This window comes from Oryzias latipes, chromosome 23, assembly GCF_053564925.1.
Source record: "Oryzias latipes strain Hd-rR chromosome 23, Olatipes_Hd-rR_3.1".
NCBI classification, from domain to species: domain Eukaryota; kingdom Metazoa; phylum Chordata; class Actinopteri; order Beloniformes; family Adrianichthyidae; genus Oryzias; species Oryzias latipes.
The window spans coordinates 3,183,937-3,201,684 of record NC_136259.1 but is presented as its reverse complement, the minus strand read 5'-3'; the positions used below and the strand labels follow the sequence as shown (position 1 = coordinate 3,201,684).

Sequence of the window (17,748 nt, the reverse complement as noted above, 5' to 3'; positions counted from 1 at the left end):
ATAGTTCCATAGACTTTTAGGTAAATGACTTTCAATTAGCATACATCTAACCATCTCGAAAAGAGTACGCCAGCCTCTCTCGGCAGTGCCGTTCTGATGAGGTGAATATGGTGCTGATGTCTCATGTTTTATACCATTCTTCCTCAACAAAGTTTGAAAGTCTCTGCATGTGAACTCTGTGCCGTTATCAGATCGAAGGCATTTTACCTTTCCAAACGGGGCAATGTCGGCCAAAAATTTCTCTGTTGCGTTTAGTGCATCACTTTTCGCTTTCAAAAAATATACAAATATTGTGCCGGAGTAGTCATCAGTGAATGACTGCGCATATTTGTACCCATCAATAGATTCATTTGCTATTGGTCCTGCTAAGTCTGTGTGTACCATCTACAGGGGGGCTGTTGCTCTTTCATCAGGATTCCTATTTCGTGTTTGGGTAAATTTCCCCTGAATACACACCTCACAATCGTGGTCAGGCTTGTCTGCTCTGCCCTTAATAGTCATCCCATCTACTACATTTTGCAACCTTAGAATATCCTCATAGTTGCAGTGGCCTAAGATCTCGTGCCATGTCTGCATATCGTGACAGGTGTTACATTTATCATGGTCTTCAACTTCAGTTTGCAAATAATACAACTTGTCATGCACATGAATATCAAAGTTGGTACCGTCTTTGTGGGTTAACACATCCTGCCCTTGTTTAAAGGTGACTGTCGCTCCTGATGCTGTAGCCATCTTCACTGAGAAAATGTCTTGAGGATATGATGGAATATACAAAGCTCCTCTCAGGGTTGCTTTGTGTTGTTGACCTGTACTGTCTATCAGGAACACTTCCGCATTTCCTCTTCGTTGAGCGACTCCTTTGCACATCGTTCCATCTGCTAACTCCACAACATGAGTCTCCGGTTTGAAGGTTTCATCAAAGCTTTTGAACTTGGCAATATCATTAATGATGTGTGACGTAGCTCCGGTGTCGACCATCAGGCCCTTCTCCTTAATGTGACGTGCAGGTTGCTGCTGGCCTTTGATGTCTGTATTAGTAATCCGGAAAGCGTAATCCGCAGCTGTAGCTCCAGATTCATTGCCGCTCTCATCTGCGACTTTCCTTGCTCCATCCTGTTTGTCTTTGTGTCTACAGGTGGTATCATTGTGTGTGCTGCTCCTGCAATGGTTGCACCACGTTTTCCTCCTGCATGCTTTTGCCCGGTGGCCCTTCAGTCCGCACTTAAAACATTTAATATCTACATCGCTGTAGTCTCTGCTCTGTGCGTTCGACTTGATGTGCTTTTGACCTGTTCTTGCCATTGTCTTCATCACATTGTCATTTGACTCTGCTACAGTTAACTTCTCCGTGTCTTCGTAACTGCGCAACTCTGTCTTGAACTCAGGAAATGTCATATCATTCTTATTATGAGTCACATGTATTGCAAATGGTTTAAAACTTTCAGGTAGTCCTTTTAGAACCATAGCAATCAGCAAGTCATCTGCTAATGTCTCTCCCGCGTTGCGTAGTGCCGTAATGGCGGCCTCGGCTCTGATGACGTAATCAGTAACCGTCTCCTCGCGCCGTTTCTGAAGCGAAGTCAGCGTGGTATACAGGCTGATAATGCGGGGTTTTCCTCTTCCAGCGTAGTAGCCTCTCAAAATTTTCAGTGCAGCTCTTTCATTATCGGACGCATCCCTCATAATTAATGACAGACTTTTATCGTCCAACAGTTGAATCATTTCTGCATATGCGTCTGCATTTTTCTTACCGTCGGCTGCAACAGCGGCCTCAGTCCTCGGTTCATTCAAAACAGTCTCTTTCAACCCTAATAGGTGCAAATGTCCGAGCACTTTAGTTTCCCAAAGTTCATACTTGCTTTCATCTCCGTCAAACATAAGTCGAGGCAACCTACTTGCTCCTCTTTGATCCATGATGCTAGTTTGCCGTAATAGCACGCTGTCCGTCGTGACTTTCTATCGGCAATAAAACATCAAACTTCTTCGAGTTGCTCCTGGGCCCATAACCTGTTGGAGTATTGCAGCACCACTGCGTTGAACTCGAAGGGAAGAAGTTTACGGAGGCACTTCAACTTTTCACTTGAGCTTTTATTTTAAACTGCTCACAGGAATTGTATATCCGTACAACAACAAGTTGTCTCATCTTCTCTCAGAGAAAACTTAACAAAAAGAAACGTGCGCCTCCTAGCGGCGGGGATGAAATACTGCTCCATAAAGGTACATAAAATAAATTCACAACTTGAGTACATAAATAAAAGATCTCTCAACAGGTGACATCATAATTTTTTGTTCATAAATCATTTGTATTGGTCTGCATATTTTCCATTTTGTTAGAATTTATTTTATGAAAGCCTGTAAGAGTGTGAGTGGACATAGGGTTCTATGGTGTAATGGTTAGCACTCTGGATTCTGAATCCACTAGTCTGAGTTCAAATCTCAGTAGAACCTTCAAACCGAACTTACTCTTCTTACTCATTACAGTTACATGGATCTAAACAATCTTGTACCTCAATGTAATGATTTAAAAATAACAAACATTCTCAACCATGCATTTAGTTTTCTGTAATCAAGGAACGGAAAAAAAAATCTATGATCTTCACTGTTAGTGTACAAAATGTACCATATTTTTTACATATATTATTTATTTTTATAATAAAACTTCATCTTGGTTACCATAGTTTTCAAATTTTTACAGTTGAAATCATGGTTCTTTGGTGTAGTGGTTAGCACTCTAGACTCTGAATCCAGTCGTATGAGTTCAAATCTCAGTAGAGCCTCTAATGTCTCCTAACTCATCATTGTTACATGGATCTAAACAATTCATCAACTCAAACTAAGGAAAAAAAGGATGCAACCAATTTCTTTTATTGTTTTAAAAAACAATTCTATGAACTTCAATGTTAATGTAGAAAACATCCCACGATACTGATCGCAATGCTAGCACTTTCATCCACATAACTAGCATTGTTAGCATAATTAGCATCTTAAGCTCTGGCTCTGTCCAAATTCCCACCCTAATCCCTAACTACTAAAATCCTATTTAGTTCGGCACTATATAGTGTAGCATTCCAGCCGGACTTGATTCAGACGATGGACTCAATGATAGTAACTGATGGACTATGATGGGGTATTCCAACCCATTTATTTACTCCACAGTCATAGTCACACCGTAAGAGCTGAAGAAAAGCATAAAAACAAACTTAAAATAATTCCTTTTTGATATACATTCATTCTTTACCTCAGCTAGTAGCGTTAGATTGTTGAATAACTTCAAACAGAAACATATTTTGTTATTTTACATGAAACAAATTGAAAATAATCACAAAATGTATACAGTAAACATAACCAAAAATCGTACCTGTTCGCCTTCCAGCTAGATGCCAAAAACAAATTACAGCTTTACACAGTTATCTGTCCGTCTTTTTTGTCTGTTTCCTTTGTTGCCGTAGCATCAGCTGTTAACCGTTTTTTTGTTTCTGTTGAACTGACACGCTTCACAGAAAAAGCAGAAGTGGAACCTTCACAATAAAAGTCTTCCAAACAAAATACACTTCACAAACATTTACACTGTTTTTTATCATTTGCTTTTACATCTTCAACATATTTCTTTTGAAATTAAAGGCATCTTCAATAAAAGGAAATGTTAAACAATAATAAGAAAACAATTAAAATGGGTCTTTTACACTCCCACCAAATCATTTGGTGTTGTTTTTTCCTTTTTTTTTAATAACAGGTTGATAACCATAGAGGGAACAAACACAAATGATTTCCAAACAAAATGACCAATGACCAGAAACATGTTACTTAAAGTACGCTTAAGAACTGTAAAGAAAGTGTACCTTGTAGCAATTTAGTCACTTTCAAGCAATAAAACCAGTTTCTGAACAGGGCGTTCAAGCACTAACTGCTTGTTAATACGTTCACCCTTCTTGCTAAGTTTTCTGTCACCCAAACATATCTTCACTCTTCTAACACACCCATCTTTATCTGTTGTGGTTTCTAAAACTCTACCCAACCTCCACTCAGTTCTAGGCAGGTCATCATCTTTTATCATCACTATATCTCTGATCTGCAGATTTCTTTTTGGAGTGTGCCAGCATTGTCTGATGGCGATATTGGACAAATATTCCTTGCGCCAACGACTCCAGAACTGTTCTGCTAGGTACTGTACATGACGCCATCTCTTTCTAGCGTAAATGTCTTCTTTGACAAACTTGCCGGGGGGAGGAAGAGCTGGAGTAGACTTCAAGGTAAGTATGTGGTTAGGGGTGAGTGGCTCCAGACTGTTTGGATCATTGAGGTTCTCAACAGTGAGAGGACGACTGTTAACTATTGACATTGCCTCATAAAGGAATGTTCGAAGTGAAGCGTCATTGAGATTTCCAGGAGAGAGAGAGAGAGTCGAGTTGAGGATACTCCTAACCGTTCTAATCTGACGTTCCCATACTCCGCCGGCATGGCTTGAACCTGGAGCATTCATAAGAAAGTCACACTGATTTTCAGCTAGAAAGGTTGTTAGTTTGTCTCCATCAATTTCTTTGAGAGCTTCCTTCAACTCATTTCTGGCTCCCAAGAAGTTACTGCCTTGATCAGATGTGATTTGACGCACCATCCCACGTATGGCAATAAAGCAACGCAGTCCATTTATGAAGCAATCTGTTGACAGATCCTCCAGCATTTCAATGTGAATGGCTCTTGAGGAGAAGCAAGTGAAGAGAAGGCCATATCTTTTCCTTGTGTTCCGTCCTTGTTTTGTGTAGAAGGGTCCGAAGCAGTCCATTCCACAGTATGTGAAGGGTGGAGATACAGAAACCCGCTCCAAAGGAAGATCAGCCATCCTTTGTTCTTCTGTGCTTCCACGGAGTTTGCGACATGTCACACATTGACGAAGATATGAAGCCACAACCCGACCAATTCCTGATATCCAGTAACCCTTTGTCCTAATTGCATTAATGGTCATGCCTTTACCTTGATGTTTGACCCTTTCATGTGCTTGTGAGATAATCATCCTAGTGATATGATGTCCTTTAGGAATGATTGCAGGGTGTTTGACCTCATGAGGAAGATTAGCTTCTCTGAGTCGTCCTCCCACCTTAATTACACCATCACTGTCCAAGAAGGCATTGAGACGGTGTAGTTTGTTATGAAGTGGTAGCTGAGAGCCTTTCTTCAGTAGCTTCAGTTCCTCAGAATATGTTTGTCTCTGTAGGTCTTTGATTATGAGACGCTCTGCATGTTCTCTTTCTTTCACAGTTGAGAGACCAATGGACTTGTCTTTATTTATCCGTCGAAGGATACGTGCCACTGCGCACACGGCGCAAGACCAACATGAGATCCTTGAAAGCCGATCTATGAGACAATCAGGCTCTGTGGTTTCTGTGCTTAAAGCCTGAGCTACTTTCACTTCTGGGTCTCCAAGTGGTAAATCGGAGATCACCTCTTCAAAGATTCTGATTTTCTTCCTCCATAAAAAGCTGGGGCCGGTAAACCAGTCTGATGACATCAGCTCATTGATGGACAAGCCTCTAGAGGCATAATCTGCCGGATTTTGGTCAGTAGGAACATATCTCCATTGTTCCTTATTTGTGTGAAGATGAATTTTCTGAATACGATTAGCCACAAATGTGTGGAATCGCCTTGCCTCGTTGTTAAGGTATCCTATAACAACCTTGGAGTCTGTCCAGAAATACTCCTCAATGTCAGTGTATCCAAGCTCCTCCCTCAGAACATTGCTGGTCTTGACTGAAATTACGGCAGCCGTTAACTCCAACCTTGGAATGGTAGTGACTTTTGTTGGAGCAACACGTGATTTGGCCATGACTAGGGCACAGTGGATTTCTTGTTCTTCATTTATCATCCTCAAATAAGAACACTGTCCGTAGCCAGTTGTGCTTGCATCAGAGAAGTGGTGCAACTCTTGTTTTGTGACCTTACCAAAGTCTGCCGTGGCATAACTCCGGGGTATGCTTAGCTTCTCCATATTGATGAGATCCCTTTTCCATCTCTCCCACCGTGGACGAAGTTCGTCAGTCAAGGCATCATCCCAACCTGTTCCATGTCGGCACATCTTTTGCAGCACCCTCTTTCCCACAAGCAAGAATGGGGCAACAAAACCTAAGGGGTCATACAAGGAGGCGACCACAGAAAGTACACCTCGGCGTGTTGCTGGTTGGTCCTGGAGATTGACACTGAACTTCAGGCAGTCTGTGTTGACATGCCATTGGATACCCAGTGCTCTTCCTGATGGTAAGTCATCTGATGCTAGGTTGATATTTTCAGTGTCTGATGCACGTTCGAGGGGTGGTATGCTTTCTAAAACAGCTCTATTGTTAGACACGAATTTATGAAGCCTGAGACCACCTAGGGCACAAAGTTCTGTGGCTTCTCGAGCGAGCTGAATGGCCTCTTTTGTAGTTTCTACACTTGCTACTCCATCATCAACATAAAAATCTCTCATTACAAATTGTGAACCTAAAGGGTATAAATTTTTGTTCTGCATGGCCAGATGTTTCAAGCCGTAGTTTGCGCAACCAGGGGATGAGCTTGCACCGAATATATGCACCCTCATACGATACTCTTGGGGTTGAGTGCTAAGATCTCCTTTTCTCCACCAAAGAAAGCGCAGGTAGTCTTGGTCTGACTCTGTCACATGAAATTGGTGAAACATCTTTTCTACGTCGCACATCAGTGCGGTAGAGTGTAGCCTGAAACGAAGAAGGATGCCATTTAGATTGTTCATCAAGTCAGGTCCAGTGAGCAGATGATCATTTAAACAAGTTCCCTTGTACTTGGCTGAGCAGTCAAACACAACACGCAGTTTGTCCGGTTTCTTGGCATGATACACTCCATGATGAGGGATGTACCATTTTTCTCCCTTCTCTCCTTCATCTGGGACTTCCACTGCATCACCCTTTCTGATGACCTCTTCCATAAAATTGACATACTGTTCCTTGTACCTTTCGTCTCTTGACAGCTTCCTCTTGAGATGGCTGAGACGTATGACAGCAAGCTGTTTATTATCTGGTAAGATTGGTCTCTCCTTAAAGGGAAGCGACATCTCGTAATGACCTTGGTTGTTTTTATAAATGGAGTTCTTGAGTTTATCCAGAAACAGAATATCTTCCTGGGACACTGTTTTTTCATCTTCCTTGCCATCTCTGAAGTCAGATTCCAGAATTCGAATAGCATCTGCAGGAGTGACTGGTGGGAGCTCCTTGACAATAATTTTAAAACAATGTCTTCCTGTATTTGGAGTGTCAAGGCAGGGTGAAGAGCATCCCACTATGCTCCATCCTAGGTCAGTTTGAACCGCATATGGCTCTTCATTTCCTCCTGGTATAACATCTCTTGGTGCCATTGCTCTTGCGCAGTTGTATCCTATTAGAAGACCAACTTCACAATCCTGCAGTGGCGGAATTTCATCCACAATTTTAGAAAGATGATTCCATTTGCTGGCTGTTTCATTTGTTGGAATATGGGCACGATTCACTGGTATACAATCTTTGGTATACACATGAGGGAGGTTGATATAGGAAGAGGAGAAGTAGCCTCGCACACGAAGTCCTGAGACCCTTTGACTTTTCACCGTCATGTCGCGTCCAACCATAGTTGTTAATCTCAGCTTTACTGGACAGGACTTTGCCTTTAAAGCGTTGCTTACATCCTGGTCGACAAATGTTGTGTCGCTTTGTGTGTCCAGTAGAGCATAAACCAGTTTCTCAGTTTCTCCATCAATCGTTGACACCCATACAGGCACAATCATTGATGTATTGTTGGACTGTCCTGTTGCTACTGACATTGAAGTTGCAGCAGTTTCTGTTTGAACAGTAGTTGTTGGGGTAGCATCTTCTGGAGTTGCTACCCTCTCCTTCCTCACATAGTTTTCATCATGCAAACACGTAGGATGTTTACCCTTACAAATGTCACATGAATGTCTGTGTCGACAGTCTTTTGCATTATGACCAGGTTTGGTACAGCCATAGCAGAGTTTATGTTCTTTAATGAATCCTCTTCGCTCATCCAGGGTTTTTTCAATGAACTTGGGACATCCATGTAGTCTGTGCTGTAGATCTTGACAGAAACTACAAGGAACCTTTTCCTTTCCTTTAGCTGTCCTCTGCCTTTCAATGTCAGCCTCAGATTGAATACTCATAACATTTGCCCTGTTTGTTTTAGTTTCTCTTTTGTTTTGTTTTGCAGCATTAGATTCTGTGCTGTGGAGGGCAAATGCTGAGGTGATCGGATTGCAAGCAATTTCTGCCTCCATTGCAACAAATGCGGCAAAATCTTTGAAGCTGGGAAACTCTTTGGTCCTTTTCATGTGTTCTGTGGCTTTCCTGTTCCACTGAGTTGCTGTCCATTCTGGTAGTTTCTGAATTAGCCTTCTATTCTCTTCACAATCGTTCAAAATTTCGAGGCTCTTTACATGCGACATTGCATCTTGACAGGCGTTTAAGAAATCTGAAAATTCTCTTAGGGCTAATGCATCTCGTGGTAGGATTTTGGGCCAATCTGCTAGCTTGTCTCTGAAGGCTCTCTGTGTGGTGAAGGGTTGTCCATATCTGTCATTCAGCTTGTTCCATGCATCCCTGTAAGCCTCGTTGTCATTTCTATAGAAAGTTCCTTCTAGTGTTTTACGGGCCGGGCCACCAACATACTTTCTTAGATAAAACAGCTTGTCCGCTGAAGAGATGGGCTTTGAATCAATGAGGGACATAAATGAAGTTTTCCACTCAATGAACCTGATAGGGTCACCATTAAAAACAGATGGCTCTGGGACTGGAAGTCTATTTAGTGCCATGCTGTCCTGTAAGGCTTGTGCGAGGGATAATACATTCATATCAGGTGATGGTATATTTACAACAGGATTCTGATTGCCAGTGACAGGGAGGCTGTGTTTATTTCGTTCAGAATTGTTATATGAATGTATGCTACCTTCCTGCGAAACACTTTGGTTGTAGACATGCAGCCTAGCTCGAGCAGCCTTCAGATCCTTTTCTGCTTGGATACGTTCTAGTCTGCGCTTTTCTACTTGTATTTGTCTGTGTTGCTCTTCTATTATTTCTCTTTGTTTCTCTTCCTCCATGAGCACTTCAAACTCAGCTTCCCTTGCTGCGAGCTCTGCAGCAGCGTCCACCTGTTTAACCATTAAGGTGGTCCCTTCTTGACTGTGAACTGACCTTGTCACTCTGGAGACAGTGGATCCATATATGGAACGTGCATATCTGCTTTTCAGTAGTTCCTTAAGACGTTGTTGCACTTGCTGTGCATCATAATCTCCGTAGATGCCTGTCATTCTCTCGTAGCTGACTTTCAAAATATCTGCTGTAACTGCTTCACAACTATCAACGTGGCGTCTTAGTTCTGGTGCTGGTGTGATGGATTTCCGTAGTTCGATGTAAGCGTTTAATACGTCTTCTTTTTCCTTTTCCAAAGAATCCATCAGATCCGCCAGCTCACTTTCACTGATGTTCAGCTTCAGCTGCTCTCTTGACCTGCGGGCTTGAGCCTTCCATTTTTCGTATGATGAAATTAGTTTTCTTTCCTTCTTTCTTGCCTCCTCCTTTTGCAGTTCAAGCATTTTTGGAGTTAGGGTCTTTTGTCGGGTTGAGCGTCGGACACCTTCTTTAAGTTCACTTTGTAAGCTATTTACTATTTCTTCCTTGCTTTGAATTTCCTTTTCTAAATGTTCTCTCTCAGTTGTCTCTGAGGTGTCTTCAAGAGCAAATTTCAGCCTTTCAATTTTGCAGTGTAGGTTATCTATTTGTTTCTGTAACTCTATTTGTAAATTGTGATTTTCTGTGTCCTCCATATTAAACTATACTAAATAAAAGTTGTTTCAGTATTGCTCTTAGACTACCCAAATGGAAATAAGTTATTGTTTAGAATATATGCATAGATAACACAAATAACTTGAATGTAGCTCACAGTAAAATATATAATTCAGTCAACATGAACTGCCTTTTTAAATCACAGACTTTGAACATAAGTCGTTTTTTTTTTTTTTTTTTTTTTTTTTTTAAACGAAATCAATATACGATATAAACTGTTCACACATCAAACTGAACAATTTTTTTTTTTTTTTAAATAAATTAAATAACAGTCCGTTGCTCAAATGTAATCTTTGTTGTTCATTTAGTGAGACAAATGTTCTTCAAAGTTGATGTTGTTTCCTTCTTTAACCAGTTCTGATTGGAGCAGTCACTTTTCCTGATGAAGCTTGGCCTTTTCTTTCTCAAGTTCAATAAAATGTTCCATACCTTGTCTGACCGTCACATCAACTGTTAAGTCAGCTGCGAGATGATTGTCTTGTGGACCCGTAGAATGGTGCTGAGTTGCCTGATGAAGTGTGATCTTCAACGCCAAACGATTAGCAGCACAGCCCCTTGCTTGTCCTCATGACTCCGTGGTGCAGCGTGACCGTGGGATGATGTAGGTGTCAGCTCTTACTGTAGCATTCCAGCCGGACTTGATTCAGACGATGGACTCAATGATAGTAACTGATGGACTATGATGGGGTATTCCAACCCATTTATTTACTCCACAGTCATAGTCACACCGTAAGAGCTGAAGAAAAGCATAAAAACAAACTTAAAATAATTCCTTTTTGATATACATTCATTCTTTACCTCAGCTAGTAGCGTTAGATTGTTGAATAACTTCAAACAGAAACATATTTTGTTATTTTACATGAAACAAATTGAAAATAATCACAAAATGTATACAGTAAACATAACCAAAAATCGTACCTGTTCGCCTTCCAGCTAGATGCCAAAAACAAATTACAGCTTTACACAGTTATCTGTCCGTCTTTTTTGTCTGTTTCCTTTGTTGCCGTAGCATCAGCTGTTAACCGTTTTTTTGTTTCTGTTGAACTGACACGCTTCACAGAAAAAGCGGAAGTGGAACCTTCACAATAAAAGTCTTCCAAACAAAATACACTTCACAAACATTTACACTGTTTTTTATCATTTGCTTTTACATCTTCAACATATTTCTTTTGAAATTAAAGGCATCTTCAATAAAAGGAAATGTTAAACAATAATAAGAAAACAATTAAAATGGGTCTTTTACATATAGTTCTCTGGATTTTAAAAGCAATTCGGGCACCATGCTCACTACGTTTCTCTTTCGGGTGTTGTTCATAACTTGAATACAACAAAACTCAAATACATCTACAGGAAGGAACTGAGTGCAACTCCAAATGTCATGTAGAGTCTGCATCTTTCTGCACAAAGTTGAATGAGGGGGAGGACTGCTGCTGAGGTCATTTAAAGGTCCACTTCTATAAAAATGAGGTTTTTAGCGTCTTCAACGTGTCCATGTGGAGTTTTCTAATAATAGGACATGTGTAAAGAAAATTCAGATTCTGACTATTTCTTCATTGAAAAGGTTGTGAATCAGGAGCAGATGAAAAAATGCCGTTTGACAAAGGTTGTGATTTAGGTGCTACAGTCGACCGCCAACAAACTTCCTGCTCCGCCCCATTCTGATGCATCTTTGTAGACAACGTCTTTGTTTTCCTCGTCTGAGCTTGCATATGGCTAAAAACTGTACGGCTGGATACCTCAGATACTGTTCATTTTATTTGTAGCGGTAATGGTGGGTTAGGGGTGTGAGGGGCTGTAAACTAGCAGGAGAGAGTGTAAACATAGGGATAATGGGGAAGGGGGCGGGCTTATTTCTGTCATGATCAGAACACGAGACGGACCCAGGTGCTGGAACCCAGAAGGAAAAGGCAGGTAAGTGTAGTAAGTAAAGATTTATTTTACTGATCCAGACAGGACTATGAGCAGACGTGACTGCAGATCTGGGTGGGCGATCATGGCGCGGAGCGTGGCTGGTGTTCCAGACAAGGAGCGTGGCTGGAGTTCTTGGCTAGTGGCGTGGCTGGAGTTTCTTGCGGAGCACAGAAACTGTGGCTCTTGAAGATGGAAGGCGTCAGCGTGGTAATACTGAGACTGCTGCTGCTCGAGGTGGTGTTAGACTCTGGTGACTCTCTTGGCATGAGATTTAACCTGAGGCCGAGGAGACAAGACAAAATTAGCGAGGTACGAGACAAGGGGAGCCAGCCGTGAATCTCAACATGACTAAGCACCACCAGGGTTAACGGACTGGCGATGAACTGAATGAACAATTTTGTTTATTTAAAGAAAATTATTACATTAGTGACAGTACAGTTCTATTTTTCTTGACAGGCAATTGCGTGGAAAGTTACCCCCCCCCCCCCCCCCCTTAATGCCTGACACTCAAGTCTAAACAGGGTTTTCTCCAAGTGCTCTGGTTTCTCCCCCTGTCCAAAAAAAAATCCCCCAAATTCTAAATCCTTCAATTCTTAAAAGTAAAATTAGAAAGCAATAAAAAATAATAACAATAAAAAAATTCCCCCTCCTTGAATTGCCACCTTATCGCGGTGGAGGGGTTACGTGCCTAAGAAAATCCCCATTACATAGCCCCAGCCTGGGCCCGTTGATGCTAAGGGATGGGCTAGACTAAGAGCAATTCACACAAAGAAAGAACAATGACTTGAAACATTATCAAGGTTGAGGTTTGTTCTGTCTAAAGCAGGGCTGCTTATTCCTGCTCCTCCAGATCTCCCATCCTGCCTGTTTTCCAGCTCTCCCTGCACTCCTTCCTGCTGGTTACCTGGACCAGGTGTGTTCATTCCATCAGAATGTGGAGACATCAGATTGAGCCAATCAGCAGCTAGCAGGACTTGGAGATCTGGAAAACAGTCAGGGTGGTAGATCTCCAACACCAGGAACTAGCAGCCCTGAGTTACCAAAGCCTTAATCTAAATGAAACAAAGCCCCACTGAGCCTCAGTCACAGCTGTCCTCACAGGTGGAAACAGGCTGTCTGTAAGGAAAAATGGCAAAATCTGTCAAATCAGTCCCGGCCTGAAACTGAAAACAGAACCCCAAGTAAAAATACTTTCAAAGCAAACGGTCAGGAATGAGATTTTTCACCTGTGTCGATGTTGCTTCACTCTGACATTTTCTAAAGAAATGGGCCAGAATTAGAGCAGTTCCATCACTTAACATGCAGAAGAAGAAGGAAAGCTCTCTGCTGTGTGTTTCTGAAATACATACGTACTGTGGCCAAGAAGTACGGTGGCTGAGAGGTGCAAGACAAGTTTACATTTAAAATACGACAAATCCCAGTAAAAATGAACAAAAACTGAAACACAACAGCAAAAGCTGTCACACAGGTTTTAACGGAAAGGGACATAATATAAAACTAATTGTGTATGTTTTTTTTTTTTACATTTGTTTATTAATGTTTTTTTATGTGGACATTTTAAACACATGAAACACTCCAACAGCATTTATTGTATTACTACAGTCAAAATTTTTAATAAAACGCTGTTTACAAAGGTAAAGTTTTCACATCACTTCCAGTATTAAGGAGATTCCCTTTCCATTAAGCTCCCAAAACGCGACAGCAGAAGAAAAAATGAACAAAAGCGAGCGGCTGCTATCGGAAAGGGAATTCCTTTTAAACCAGAAATGACGCAAAACTTTACCTTGATAAACAGTGTTTTGTAAAAAAGATTTTTTAATGTAGTAATACAATAAAAATATGCTTTTGGACCGTTTCATGTATTTATAATGTCCACATAAAGAAAACAGTAATAAATAACTTTAAAAAATCAAACACACTTGGTTTTATATTACGTCCCTTTCTGTTAGAAACCCTGTCTCCGCTTTCATTGTTGTGTTTCTGGATTTGTTCATTTGTACTGGGATTTGTTGTTGTATCTTAAATGTAAACGTGTTTTGCACCTCTCTGCCACAATAACTCACAATACGATAACTCACGACACAACACTGGAGAGCACTGCGAAATGTTCACAAAGCGACCACGTAAGACGAATCCCAGAGTGGGAAATCAAGTAATTTATTAAATCAAAACCAAATGGGCTCAATGAACACTTCCTCTACAGCACCCCCAGACCCCCCCTGGATGTGGCGCTACGTCAGCTGGACAGGAAAGTGGCTGCACATGTGGTGGGACCACATCCAGTAGGACTGGTTTGGTAACATTTCCTTCACGCTGTACTACAAAGTGAGTGAAGGAACCTTTGTAACTAAAGATTGTGTCACATAGAAACTACGTACAATCTGCACATTTTCCACGTCTTTCGTGATACATGCGGGATATACGTAATTCATCAGTGTTTCTTGCGTTCGTCGATGTGCGCAGATGTCCGTCCATTACGCCCGACTGGTCTTTGCATTAATTCGGTTTTCAGCTGTTCAAATGTTTAGGTTAGTAGAGAATTATGCAGTTTATGTGTATTTTACGAAGTTCATATGCAATTATTACATAAATCTTATACAATTGTGCGTGATTTTTGCGAGATGCAAACACAAATGTGTGATTTTCCATGACCGTTCCACTTGTGTCTAACAAACTTTTCACGCATGTACCACCAATGTATAACTTTTATATATCGTATACGGTGCCCATGTCACGTTAAAATTACGTAATTGATGCACAAATCACTAATGAATTGCAGCTAAAAAGAGCAGTTATCATGCTCGGTTCATGTTCTACGTTGGTCTTCTCTGGTTTTAACATGGATTATTCGGGATACATCTTTGAAAATTTCCTGTCTAGACCACAACTTTTCACCCTTTTTCCACTTATATTCACGTATGACTAAATTTCATCTGTGCAACATGTACTTAGTGTCTGCATAACATGACCCTTAAACAAAAGACTATGAACATGCTAGGTGAGTTTAAAATCCTCCTTCTCTGTTCACAGGTCATGTTCAGGATACTATTACGGGAAGGTCTACATAACCGGTTGGCACTTTATGGACTTCCCCATGCCTCAGGTTGGAGACTTTGAGTTGGTGGTGTGCGGCCGATACGAAGGAGGGGATGGCCCAATCAGGAAGATTCAGATTAAGGGTAAGGCCCAGCGTCAATGCGGCGCCTTAAAATACTTTGGATTCCAGTCCGATGTGAACTGCTCCTCCTTCTGCAGGTACAGCATCCACGCTGACGCCCGCTCTCAGCCTGGTGTCGTTGGCGCTGCTGGCGCTGTGCACCGTGGGATTGGAAATGTAGCCCGGCCCAATGTGGGTAGCAGAACCAGTCATAGATTGAAATCCTGTTGGATTGGCTCATCACGAGTTTAGCCACTTATTAACCCCTCCCACATTATACCTCTGTAGTACATTGTTCTAATGTAACTATACACAGAAAATGGTTCATTTACAGACACATAGAGCTCTAAATGTATCAGGATTTGTCCTGGGAAAGTGAATTAAAAGATCGATTCTTGATTAACAGGATTTAGAAGCCTTTTCTTCCACATTTTCTTTTTGGTTTTTAAGGTGCTGCTTCATTAAACAGAATTTCACCAACATCTTTATTTTCTTTTAATTTTTTTATTGCTTCAAATCAAAAGCCATTTTTGTACTAAAAAAAAAGATAATGTACAAGAAAAAAAAAATAAAGAAATGAGAACTAACAACTACCCAAATTTCAACAAAAAAAAAATGTGTTGTTATTGACAAACCTTATGAATTTCAAGACCATCAATATATTTTTATTCACTTCGTCGCATCTCTGGTCTGATCCCACTCCCACCTGTTAGAAGTGGTTTGTCACGTTGTTGAGTAGTTCGTCCCACTCTCTTCGCTAATCCAACACTTAAATAATCAGGCCCCGCGTCTCAATATCCCACGTAAGGTTTCCTACGACGCATGTGGACAAAATAATGGGAACGGCTTCTTGGGGGTCGTGGTTGCTGAAAACACGTGAGAGGGCATCGGGTTTGATGTTCCTACTACCCGGCCTATAGGTGATGGTGAATGCGAACCGGTCAAAAAAAAGGCCCCAACGGGCCTTTGTGGGGGTAAGGCATCCGCCTTAATTTTACTGAACGCCGACTTGAAGTCATGATAACAGGAGGGTACCTTGGCGAGGTTGATCTCTTCCGGAACCGGATCTGGACTGGGGGGCACCGAGGGAATGGCGGAGCAGACACAATTAGCCATACAGTGGGTGCTCCAGTTGGTGATATCGTAGTTAGCCCAGTCGAACTGTGGATTGTGATTACGTAACCAGAAGAACCCTAAGATAACAGGAGACTGGAGAGTTTGGGTGATGTAAAATTGCAAAAATTCATGATGGTTACCAGAGGAGATGAGTTGGATCGGCTTGGTACGGTGAGTGATGCGAGTGAGCAGTTGTCCGCCTAACCCAGCCGCTTTGACCGGATGGTCCAGAGGTTCGACGGGAAGGCTGAGCTTGGAAACCAAATGAGAGTCAATAAAAATTTGTTCTGCTCCAGAATCAATGAGAGCCTGACATTCATGAGTTTGGGGCTGGTGGCATAGCTTGACAGGAACATAGAGGAAATTATTTTCCTGAGTAACAGATGGAGGACCCTCCCGCGGCCTGTCTTCTAGCGGGGGGCTCTTGAGTTTAAACAGAGTGAACACTGATGAACGTGATGGCCAGATTGGCCACAATAAAAGCAGGTACCTTCCTCCTTATGTCGACGACGTTCCTCTGGGTTGAGCTTGGAGTGGCCGATCTGCATCGGTTCCTCAGAGGTTTGATTGATGTTTTCACGGGAGCTAGGAAGAGATGGTTCTGACCTGGTGAGTTGAGGAACATGGTTAATGGAGGTCCTCTTTTCCTGACGTGAACGTTCCATTTGTCGTTCCCGGAGCCGTATGTCCGACCGGAGAGCGGCGGGGACGAGCTCTTCGAATGTCTTAGCTCCAGGCTATGAACATAAGTGGTCTTAAGTGGACTGATAGAACACGCCTTTGAGAGCGACGTCTGGCCAGCCAGCCTCCACCGCCAGGATGCGGAAATCAATTAAATGTTCGCTTACAGACCGGCTGCGTTGTCTTAGTCAAAAAAAGGCGGCGAGTAGCCTCCTTAGCTTTGTAGGGTTGGTCGAAGACCAGACGAAACTCCCCGATGAAACGTTCAAAAGGCACTTGAAAAATAGGGTTAGCAGATAAGTAAGCCTGGGCCCATTGAAGAGCTTTACCTCGGAGGCAGTTTACGACAAGAGTAATCTTGCAGTGGTCAGCGTGGTAATACCACGGGGCCTGCTGAAAGATTAATTGGCATTGTAAAGAAAACCTCCACATGATTCAACGTCACCTTGAAATGGTTCGGGTTGTAGGCTTAAGTTTTCCTGAGTCCAGGTGGTGGTGGGTTGATTGGAACCCCCAGCAGGGGGAGATGATGAGCTAGATGTTGCCGTGGCTGATTGTTGACCTGTTAGCTCAACTAAGGCTTGAGAAATGCCGCCAAACGTCAGAATAAATCTTACTGGACTGAAGCCATCTGGTTGAGGGTCTCGGCTTGATGACAGAGCGCAAGTCCTTGCTGCGTAACGGCGAAGAGGAGTCCTTCCGGGTCAGCTGGGTCTGGGTGAGGGCCAGTTCGTTCTGTCATGATCGTCAAAGACGTGGCAGACACAGATGCTGGAAACCAGAAGTAACTCAGAGCCAGAAATACTAAGAAAATGTTTTAATTCACCCAGGGGGTAAAGTACAGAGGAATATGGAGAGCTTGGAAGAAGATCCTCCGGAGGGAGCAGCAATCGTCCTGGAGGCCGAAGGTAGTGAGTTCTGCGTGGGCCGCTGAGGACAGCGGAGCTTGAGGGGGAAAGGCGCGAGGACGCGTCTGGGCGTGGAACCAGAGGAGACGAGGCGTGGGCGCCGAGGACGGCGGAACCAACTCGAGGCGAGGCGTGGACGTCGAGG

The 17,748-nt window shown here is 42.3% G+C and overlaps 2 long non-coding RNA genes across 2 annotated transcripts; both read right to left on the bottom strand.

The window, feature by feature from the left end:
• Positions 1–3,115: 3,115 nt before the first annotated feature.
• On the bottom strand, positions 3,116–3,500 carry LOC105355630 (uncharacterized). The gene is made up of 2 exons (XR_013653423.1): positions 3,359–3,500; positions 3,116–3,176 (listed from the first exon to the last, which is right to left on the bottom strand). It is a non-coding gene; the product is annotated as an uncharacterized LOC105355630 (long non-coding RNA).
• Positions 3,501–10,505: 7,005 nt separating this feature from the next.
• LOC144989286 (uncharacterized) lies at positions 10,506–10,917 on the bottom strand. The gene is made up of 2 exons (XR_013653422.1): positions 10,749–10,917; positions 10,506–10,566 (listed from the first exon to the last, which is right to left on the bottom strand). It is a non-coding gene; the product is annotated as an uncharacterized LOC144989286 (long non-coding RNA).
• Positions 10,918–17,748: the final 6,831 nt, after the last annotated feature.